General features: G+C 37.4%; 2 pseudogenes; one reads left to right on the top strand and one right to left on the bottom strand.

The window, feature by feature from the left end:
• LOC110596082 overlaps positions 1 to 2,920 on the top strand; it is an 11,788-nt pseudogene extending 8,868 nt beyond the window's left edge.
• Positions 2,921 to 4,644: 1,724 nt separating this feature from the next.
• Positions 4,645 to 5,221, bottom strand: LOC103265482 (annotated as a pseudogene).
• Between the last annotated feature and the right edge of the window lie 6,261 nt (positions 5,222 to 11,482).

The raw sequence follows: 11,482 nt of genomic DNA, 5'->3' as shown, positions 1-11,482 counted from the left end.
CGTTGAAACAAGAAGAAATTGAGACCCTAGATAGACCAATAACAATCAAGGAAATTGACTATGTAATAAGAAAACTACCTACAAAAAAAAGCCCTGGACCAGATGGCTTTCCAGCAGAATTCTACAAGACATTTAAGGATTCCAATCCTTAACTGCACACTGATTCCAATCCTACTGAAGGTATTTCAGGCGACTGAGAAAGATGGAACTCTCCCCAAATCATTTTATGAGGCTAACATCACATTGATACCCAAGCCAGGTAAAGACCCAACAAAGAAAGAGAACTACAGGCCAATATCTTTGATGAACATAGATGCTAAAATTCTCAACAAGATCCTAGCAAACCGGATTCAACAGCACATCTCAAAAATCATCCATCATGACCAAGTAGGCTTCATCCCTGGGATACAAGGCTGGTTCAACATTCATAAAATCATAAATGTAATTAGATACATCAACAGATGTCAAAACAAAAACCACATGATTATATCATTAGATGCAGAAAAAGCTTTTGATAAAATCCAGCACCCCTTCTTGACAAAAAATCTCAAACATCTAGGCATACGGGGAACATACCTCAAAATAGTAAAAGCCATCTACAAGAAACCCACAGCCAGCATACGCCTAAATGGACAAAAATTGGAACCATTTCCCCTGAAAACTGGAACAAGACAAGGATGCCCACTCTTACCCCGCCTGTTCAATATAGTATTGGAAGTCCTGGCTAGAGCAAACAGAGAAGAGAAGGCAATCAGGGGTATCCAAATAGGAAAAGAGGAAGTCAAGTTATCTCTCTTTGCCGATGACATGATTGTGTACCTTGAAAACCCAAGAGAATCTGTCAAAAACCTCCTGATAAAGGCCTTTGGCAAAGTCTCAGGATATAAAATAAATGTGAAATAATTTCAATAAGATTGGTGTCAGCTCCTTTTGTTTGTCTTGTAGAATTCAGTTGGGAAGAAATCTGATCCAGGACTTTTTTTGGTGGAGAGATTTAATATGACAGTCAATTTTCTGGATTGTTATTCGTCTGTGTAGAATTTCAATTTTTCTTGTTTCAATCTTGGGAGGTTGTATGATGTCAAAAAGTCCTCCATTTCCTTTAGGGTTTCTAACTTATTTGCATACAGATATTCATAGTAATATCGATAATCTTTTGAATTTTTTCAGGGTCAGTTGTGATTTTACCTTTTGCATTACTTATTGTGTATATTTGGACTTTCTTTTTTAGTCAATTTGGCCAGGAGTCTGTCAATCTTATTTATCCTTTGAAAGAACCAGCTTTTTGTCTTGTTGATCTCTTCTATGATATTTTTGTCTTCTATATCCTGTAATTGTGATTTTTATCTTGGTGGTCTGGATTCTTCTGCTGAAGTTAAGATTTAGATGATCTTGTCTTTCCAACTCCCTTAGGTGTGATGTTGGGTTGTTTGCTTGTGAGCTTTCTGTTTTCTTGATGTGTGCAATGCTATGAATTTTCCTCTTAACACTGTTTTAATGACATCCCAGAAATTCTGATAAGATATGTTTTGGTTTTCATTTGTTTCCAGGAATCTTTTCATTTCTGTTTAGATTTCTGTGTTGACCCAGAAGTCACTCAGCAGCATGTTATTTAGTGTCTATGTCTTTGTGTATTTTGGGGGAATCTTGTTAGTGGTGATATTTATTTTTATTCCTCTGAGATCTGAGAAGTTGTATGGTATGAGTTCAGTCTTTTGAAATTTGTTTATGCTTGATTTATGTCCAAGAATGTGATCTGTCTTGGAGTATGTACCATGTACTGATAAGTAGAATGTATACTCTGTAGGTGTTAGGTGGAACATTCTGTAGATGTCTATTAAATTAATTTGATTGATCATTGAGTTAATGATTCAAATATCCTTGGTTTTTTGTTCTTTGTTTTTGTTTTTGCCTCGATGATCTATCTAGAGTTATTAATGGAATATTTAGGTATCCAACTAGGATTGTGTGGGAGTCAATGTCCTCTCTTATTTTACTTAATAGTTGTTTTATAAAACTTGGTGCTCCTACAGGGCTATCTGCAACCCATTTAGGTACCTGTGGTCATGAGCAAGGCTGTCTACATGCCCATGGGTGGCTGGTGGATAACGCCTTGGTGCAGATCTCTCTTGTGGTACAACTGCCCTTCTTTTGGGGACAATGTCATTAATCATTTCACTTGTGAGATCCTGGCTGTCTTCAAGTTGGCCTGTGCTGACATCTCCATCAACATGATCAGCATGGGGGTGGGCAATGTGATCTTCCTGGGCGCCCCGGTCCTGTTTATTTTTATCTCCTACATCTTCATACTCACCACCATCCTGAGGATCCTCTCAACTGAGGGGCAGCAAAAAATCTTCTCCACATGCCTGGGTATCTTCCTGTAGTGGTCATTTTCTTTTTTTAAGTTGTGGTCTCACTCTGTGACCCAGGCTGGAGTGCAGTGGCATGCTGACAGCCACTGCAGCCTCAACCTGCTTGGCACAGGTGATCCTTCCACCTCTGCCCTCCAAGTAGCTGGAACTACAGGCATGTGCCATCATGCCCAGCTAATTTTTAGATTTACTGTAGAGATGAGGTTTTGCCAAGTTGCCCAGTCTGGTCTCGAACCCCTGGACTAAGGCAATTTTCTTACCTCCACCTTTCAAAGTGCTGAGATTACCTACAGGTGTGAGCCACCGTGCGAGGCTCGTAGTGGTCATTTTCTATGGAACTACCATTTTCATGTATGCAAAGTCCAAACAAACTCATCTCCCCATTTTACGGTATGCTGACTCCCATGCTCAACTACAGCATCTACAGCCTGAGTAACAAGGTTGCTGTGAAGAACCTGCTGAGTCAGAAATCTTCACCCAAGGATAAAGAGAGGAGGTGGTGTGTCTTGTGGTTCTGTGTACACAAGGGCTCCCCCAGGAAATGACAACTTGGTAAGCACAAACTCACTTCAGTGGTTCCACACAACAGTTTTTACACTGATGTGCATTGGGATGGGCTTTCTTGGATATTTGAGGATGGTTCAGTAACTCTGTAGAATGAGAGGAGAGTGTGCTAAATCCTTTAGAACCAAGGATAAAGTATGATTAAAATTTACTTTTATTCTGAAAAATAGGCAATAAAAATGAAAAATTTGTTAAAAAACATATTACTTTGTTCATGTGCAGACCAACTTCAATTTGTATGCACCAATTACAGTGTTTTCTGTTCTGTTGTGCAATGGGAAGCATGGTAGTGAGGAAAAGTCACTTCTTAACCAACATCCAAATGGAACACCAACCTGCCATTTTTGAAAACCACTGACACCAAGATGCATCCTGAATGACAGAGCCTTAGCCAACACCATCATCTGAAAGCTTACAGGGGTTTGATATAATGACATGGGACCCTGCATTTTTAACCGGATTTCTGATGATGTCACTGCAGGTCTTAGACCACACTTTGAGTAGCAAGTACTTAGGATATTCTGACTGGAGTAGTCTCGTACTAGGGTTGATTCTGTTTGAGTTATAATATACTTTGAGCAAGATCTTGAGACAGTCAAAAATTTATGAAAATATGACAAAATGACATAAGTTGAAAGTGGGACGACAGACTCTGCTTCCAGTAATGGTGAGGTAGCTTGCATTGCTCACCCCTCTCATGCACAACAATTTAAAATACTTGACAAAGTAGAATAATAAAACTCTATACAAAGGCACTAAAACATCCTGAAGAAAGTGGAGAGAAAGCAGAAAATGTATGGAAGTCAAGAAAGGAAGAAGGGAACACTTGGTGAATTCACCATTTTTATGAATTTTAAGCTGAGGACAGGCCTCAATTTGTGCTACACAGTTTAGCTAAAAGTCAGATAGAAACCAGCAGTTTTACTGGTAGAGAAATTAGAACAGAGTCTGGGGCAACTACTGCTTCTGAAAGTGTGTGTGGAGGGAGAAGATGGGTAGAATCTAAGAAAGGCAAGTGCCATAGAGAAACAGTCTAAAATTCTGCACATAAACTCTGCCCAAATATCTGGTTAAGTACTTAATTTACCTATGTGTGGTGTAGATTCCAAACAATCCAACTCAGGCTAAAAGAATTGTCAGAGATTTTTAGTCTACTGCAGGGAAGACAGATTTTAGAGATTGAATTCAGACAAATTAGCTTCCTACTAAAAACAAACAAAATATGAACATGCTTCAGAGAACTATGACAGAATCCAGAGTCTCTACAATGTATCATATACAATGCCCAGGATACAATTACAAAATTATTAGATATCAAAAAGAAACAGGAAAATGTAACCAATATTTAAGATAAAAAGCAATTGTAATTGTCACTATTAAGATTCAGATACTGGAATTTGAAATCAATAATTTTTCAACACAACATACCATAATCTACGAATTTACTATCCCCATTTAAAGATATTTTGCTTATTTCTATTTTTTTCTAATACAAATAATTCTGCAGTGCACAAACTTGAACATATACCATTGTGTATGTATGAATTTCTTAAGGTTAAATACATAGAAATACAATTACTATGCCAAGAACGTTGTATTTTTAAAAGGTCCATCAATATTTCTTTCTTTTTTTTTTTTTAAACAGTAAGCAAGATTTATTGGTGGGGATGAAGAGCCAGCAGAGTGAGTCTTCATGAATCCAGGGTCAGCCACTTGTCCAGGGGCCATGATTGGGGATGGACTGGACCCCATGGCCTTCTGGGATGAGCCGCTTCTCAGCCACCATGTCTTCAAATTCATCTGCGTTAAACTTGGTAAAGTCCCCCTTCTTTGAGATATGGATCATCTGGTGGTCTGGGAACTTGAACTTGGCCCTGCTAGGGCCTCAATCACATGCTCCTTGTTGACATGATGACTAGGCCAATGTGCACCCTGGCCACGGTGCCCTGGGGCTTCCCAAAGGCACCACGCATTCCTGTCCGGAGCCTGTCAGGACAACATCTTGCTGATGCAGAACATGAAAGTCATCATTGCCACAACTTTTTACGATGTAAAAAAGGGATTATTGCACAAATATGGGTGGCCTCCAAGGCTTCAGAGGACAGTAGTTCATGGTCATCCGACAGCATGTAGCCACGGAGTGGGAACTCATCTACTTTTGCCTTCTTCCGCCCCAGGTCAAAGATGTGAATCTTGACATCAGGGACACCTTGGCAAAAGCGAGATTTGGGGTACAGTTTGTTCTTACAATACCGTTAACACCGGAAAGGGCAGCGGCCCATGGCAACTCCAGGATCTTCAGTGGCGTGCCAAAGGAAAAGAACCATAAACATTTCTAAATTGACTTCCCAAAAAAAAGCAATATGCTTCAAACAACAGAGACTTCTACCTTCACCAACAAGAGATATTAGCAATGTTTAAAAAACATTTTATTGCAATTCACACAGCAAAAAAATTCACCCATGTAAAGCGTGCAATTTAATTGTTTTTAGTATATTCGCACAGTTGTGCAACTATAACCATGATCGAATTTTAGAACATTTTCATCTCCTCAAAAAGAAATCTTATGTCTATTAGCAGTTATTTTCTATATCCTCTCACTTCCTTGTCTTAGGCACCAAAAAATCAACAAAGTTGATAAACTCTTAGTAAGATTGATCAGGGTGGGGGGTGGGGAATAACATAAATTATGAAGATCAGAAATGAAAGAAAAGAAACACTACAGATCTTTCAGGCATCAAAATGATCATAAAAGAATATTATTAATTACTTTAGGATGATACATTTGACAATTTAGACAGAATACACAAAAGAGACAATTTACAAAAACTGACAAAAAATGAAACAAAATTTGAAACACAAGCCCTATATCTGTTAAAGAAGTTAAATTTATTATCAAAAACAAAGCCACAAAGAAAACTTCAGGTCTAGATGACTTTTTTTGGCAGATTATGTCAAACAACTAAAAAAAATATACAAATCCTGGACAAAAATAGAAGTGAGAATAGGAAGAGGGGACACTTTCTAAATTTCACAAAATATCAATAAATTGAATTCAGCAAAATTTAAGTTTACATAATTAAATTCTCTCTCTCTCTCTCTCTCTCTCTCTCTCTGTGTGTGTGTGTGTGTGTGTGTGTGTGTGTGTGTGTGTGTATGATCACTAAGTAGAATTTATTCCAGAAAATAAAAGTTGTAATGTAAGATGAGAAAGACTAGATACTATGAAAAACAGTGTGGCGATTCCTAAAAGATCTAAAAATTGAACTCCCACATGACCCTGCAATCCCCCTACTGAGAATATACCCAGAGGAACTCGAATCACTCTGTGAAAAAGATACCGGCACACACATCTTTATTGCAGCATGATTCACAATAGCAAAAACAAGGATCCAACTGTGCTGCCCATCGAAGGAGGACTGGATTTTAAAAATGTGGTGCATATACATGATGGAATATTACACAGCCATAAAGAAGGACAAAATTATGAACTTCACAGAAACTAGGATGAACTTAGAGGCTATAATACTGAATGATCTATCACAGAAACAAAGAACTGAGTATCACATGTTCTCACTCATAAGTGGACCTTCAATAACTATTGTAATACTATAAGAAAGGAAATGGCAGTAGTGGGAAACTGCCAGGGGAGGTGGGAGGCACACCTCATCAACAAGAGTACCAGAATAATGAACATTTGTATACTTAACCCTGAATTGTATCCCACATATTTAAAATAAAAAAGATTTTAAAAAAAGAAAGACTAGACTATCATGTGTAGGGATTTTCATTTGAAGGATAAGAATATAAAAATTAAAATTCAAGGAAGAGGTTACTATGAAGGCCGTATAATAATCAATTTTGGTAGGAAGGAGGGGGTTGTAACTAGAATGGAACACAGAGGGGGCTTCTGTAGTAGCACAGTTTTATGTCTTATGTTTCTTGACCTAATAATATTTGCCCAATGATAATTCACTAAGTCATACATTTAATTAGTGGGCTTTCATTTCCTGTATTTCATTTAAGAATTAAGATTTTTTAAAAAGAAATAAAATACCATTATAATAAAGTAAAAAAATAAAATCCTTCGACATAAATTAAATATGTGCAAGACCTCAACACTGAAATCTACATATATTTAGACCTAAATAAATAATATATATACCATGTTCATGGATTAAAAGACTCAATATAGACATATCATCGTCAAACTGCTGAACTCCCTCTACTTAATCTATAGATTCAATGCAATTATCATAAACTCAGCAGGATTTTTTTTTGTAGATAATAAAAATCTGATTCTAAAACTTATATAGAAATACAAAGGAAATACAAGCAATCCTAGAAAAGAAGAGGAAAGTTGTACCTGACTTCAAGACAATATAAAGTTGCAAGAATGAAACTTATATGACTGGCAAAAAAAAAATGCTAATAGATCAAAAGAATTGAATAGATAATTTGATTCACATTTACATAGTCATTTGATTTTTTTTGATAAAAACACCAAAGCAATATAAGGGAGGAAGGGAAACTATTTTCAATAAATGGTGCTAGGACATCTGGATATCCATGTGGGAAAAATAAACTTCAGTTTCTAACCAACATCATACACAAAAATTAATTCACTATGGGACATAGACTAAACAAAAGTCAAAACTATAAAGTTTTTATAATAAAACATAGAAAAATTATATTTGTGAATGGGCGTAAGCAAACATTTCTTAGGGAGGATATGGAAAGTAATAACCAAAAAAGAAGAACATTGATAGTTTATCAAAATTAAAAACATCTATTTAGCTGAAGACACTATTAAGAAAATGAATATGCAAGCATGAACTGCGAGAATATTCACCGTACACATATCTGACAAAGGATTGAACCCAAAATATATAAGGAACTCCCACATCTCAATTTTTTTTAAATGATAAAATAGATAAAAACTTGAACAAATAATTTACAGAGAAAGGTATATGAATGGCCACTAGACATATGAAAAAGTGCTTGATATCATTAGTTATCAGAAAAATGCAAATTAAAACCACAAAATACCACTGCACATCAACCAGAATCACTAAAATTTAAAAGACTGAAAACGCTGAATGTTGGCGAGAATGTGGTACACCCCGAATGCTCATACATCATTGGCAGTAATGTAAAATGGCACAAACATATTGGCAATAGATCCATACACAAAACTAAGTATGTGTGTGTGTGTATACCACATTCATGTCAACATTCAGTGTTTTCAGTCTTTTAAATTTTAGTGATTCTGGTTGATGTGCAGTGGTATTTTGTGGCTTTAATTTGCTTTTTTCTGATAACTAATGTTATCAAGCACTTTTTCATATGTCTAGTGGCCATTCATATCCTTTCTCTGTAAATTATTTTTTCAAATTTTTAATCTATTATATATATATGGTATGATTCAGGGATCTCCTTCTCAAGTATTTAACTAAGAGAAATTGAAATACATGTCTATAATAAAAAGACTTGTATAAGAATGTTTTATAGTAGTTTTATTTATGAGTCACAACTGAAAACAGCCCGGATGTCCATAAGCAAACTGGGATGTTCATACAATGAAATACTACTTAGGAATCAAAAGGGACTCTAGTGAATTCTTATAACTTCATGTTGTCTCATCATTCATTTTGAATATAGGCTTGACTTTCTCATACCAGAAGCAGAGCTTAGTCTCTCTTGACACAGTTTCCAATTCTCTGCCTCCTCTCAGTTCCTTAATGTGATCATTTCAGACATCTGCCCTATACAACTGCCTGGTGGTGACCACCTCCCTATGGAACAACTAGATACAATCTACTTGACTTACCCCACTGATCTTCACACCCCACATGGACTGTACAGATATGCTATAGTGACCACGTCTCAGTCATGCATGATTCCGCAGAACTTGTGGTCTATTTTCTCTAAACCCATCAGTTAAAACTCTTCATAGGAAACCCACTTGGAAATGACCTGGATCCTAATAAGAGTTTGGTCCATAAGCCTCTCAATCTCTCCTTCTTGCTTTCCATCTGTTGGTTGAGTGTGTATGTTTCAGATGGCTACCTCTCTTCCTGTGACCTGGTGAGGCCTTCCTCTCTCTCCTCTCTGGGATCTGTAAGTAAAACACTGCTTTTGTTACTTCATGTGTTTCGTTGAGTTGCCACTTCTGTGTCTCGCCTGACCAACACACCTGAACCTAACTTCTTTCCAAGTCAGGGCTCTCCTAGAGAAAGACTATCTTGATAGGAATAAACTGGATACAAAATCAGACCAGAGCCACAAGGGGATCTGCTAGTATAAACAAGTTTCCTGAGAGAGGAACACTTGGTCATGGGCTGGACACAGGCATTAGGCCATCCACCAGGCTAAAGAAGTATTCCGTACTGTAAACATTCATGACCAAATCCTCTGGAGTCCCATCAGGAAAGGACTAGAGTTTATAGCTAATCTCCACAGAGAGAGACTTTAAGAGCATACTGGAAGAAAATACAACAGGGACAACATGATAAATTATATAACAACATTGGGTGAATTTCAGAGCTGGTTCAATCTTCCAAGATTGCGGGCAAAAAAAAATAAGTATACAAAATTTCTTTCTATAGAAGATAAGCATAAGTTTAGCTGATCAGTCAATATCTGACATATCCTAATTAGAATAAGTTTTTATCAACTCGGGAAGCTTGCAAAGTGCGTGATCTCCATCACTGAGGCTCCTAAGCAGAGACAAAGAGAACATGAGGATGTTTTTTGAATCTCCACTATTTTTCAGGGATCACCTAAGATGTTGTAATTTACTGTGGACTCTAGGGTATGATTCTAGGCACTCCTGTGAGTAGCCACAGAATGAAAAAAAGGAAATGAGGAAGAAGCTAACCACTACGGCAAGTGTTTTCAATTCAAGAATAAGAGACAGAGTGGGCCCATGAAACAGAGCTCACTATTCATTTTGCTTCCTGCTTCTTGTCACTACAATCAGAAAGACTAACTCTTCTATGGAAAAAATGAGAAACATCATTGAAAGAACCATTAATACATAAAATCACCACTGAGTTTCCCTCAAGAATGAAAATAATAGAATGTGAGTGAATTCTGGAACATCAGTTACACAAACTAAGAGGAATTTGAACATCAAGATTCAAGTTCCTAATTCATCAGGAAGTCTATTGGCATTTAATCTTGGAAATGAATACTCCCAGTACCTTGACATTGAAGAGAAAAGCAGTTATAACACTACCTGTATGAACACACACACACACACACACACACACACACACACACACACACACACACACACACTGCACATTGATGTATGAATAGAGCTAAACATGGGCACAGAGAGAAAATCAATGAGACAGATTAGTTTCCATAATTCGGAATAAAACTGGGAATCCCAGAGAATGAGACTTGTACAGTTCAAAGGTAAGAGAGCTCTGAGGGCAGGAGTTGCCATGGGAAGTTTCCTGAAGGAGATGGTCCTTTGCCAGGTGAGTCAAGGGGATCTCTGACACATTAACAGGAATATAGTGTTCAGAGAAGGCAGTAGAAAGAGTGTTGTGCTTAGCTTAGGATCAAATCTTCAGTATAGCTGAGCATATCTACAATGATGTATTATCTTTCTATCTCTGATGGTCTGATACACAAAGGAGGGAGTGATCATGTCCTGTGTGGCCCAAGACAGAGTTGCAAGGAGATAGGCAGGCTTTAGTCCAGAATGAGTAAAAGCTTCCTGACCACTAATCTCGTCTAAATAGGGAAGACTTTGAGGAAGTATAGGCCTTCTTTTCATGCTACTATTTTTTATGACCATGTCACCTCTTTCTTCCCTGGCTTCTTCCTCACAGGTTATACCCATATTCTATGTATTTAGTTGTTTATAGTTGCATAATAAAGGACTCCAAAACTTAGTAGCTTAAAACCATACACATGTATTGTCTCATAGTTTCTGTGGGTCAAGGTCTGATTATAGATTAGATGGATCCTCTGCTTCAGAGCTTTGTGCAAGCCTACAATTAGGATGTTGACTAGGGCTGGGATCTTATCTAAATGTTCAACTGGGGAAGCACTTACTTTCAAGCTCACTCATGTGGTTGGCAAATCCCTCAGTCCCGTGTCCCATTGTCTCTCCAATCTGGCATTTTACTTTGCCAAAACAAGCAAGAGAGTGTCTTCTTTTAATTAGAAGCAAGTTACTTGAGGGGAGCAGTTTGTACAAGGGCATTAATACTGGAAAGCAAGAATCATTGGTGCCATCTTAGATGCTGCCTATCATACTCCAAAGTACACCAACATAGAATGTCTTCCCTAAACTCTGTGTTATACCTTCCTGTTCTGTGTTGCTTTTCAAACAAATGACTTGTTGAGGCTGTAAAAGAAATAAACAAGGATAAGTTCTGTCTCCAAGATCTCCAAGATCGTCCTTTACGTCCTTTCACCCCTTGTTTGTCTCTACATGTGTAATTTCCCCCAATTGTTCAAGACCTAGCCATAAACTGTCTTCTTCTTAAAGTCTCCCCAAGGGTCTATGTGGAAGTTCTCCC

Source organism: Carlito syrichta, unplaced genomic scaffold (genome assembly GCF_000164805.1).
Source record: "Carlito syrichta isolate Samal-C Ts95f unplaced genomic scaffold, Tarsius_syrichta-2.0.1 Scaffold306593, whole genome shotgun sequence".
Lineage (NCBI taxonomy): Eukaryota > Metazoa > Chordata > Mammalia > Primates > Tarsiidae > Carlito > Carlito syrichta.
Note: the sequence above shows the minus strand (reverse complement) of the source record. Positions and strands in the feature narration are given on the sequence as shown.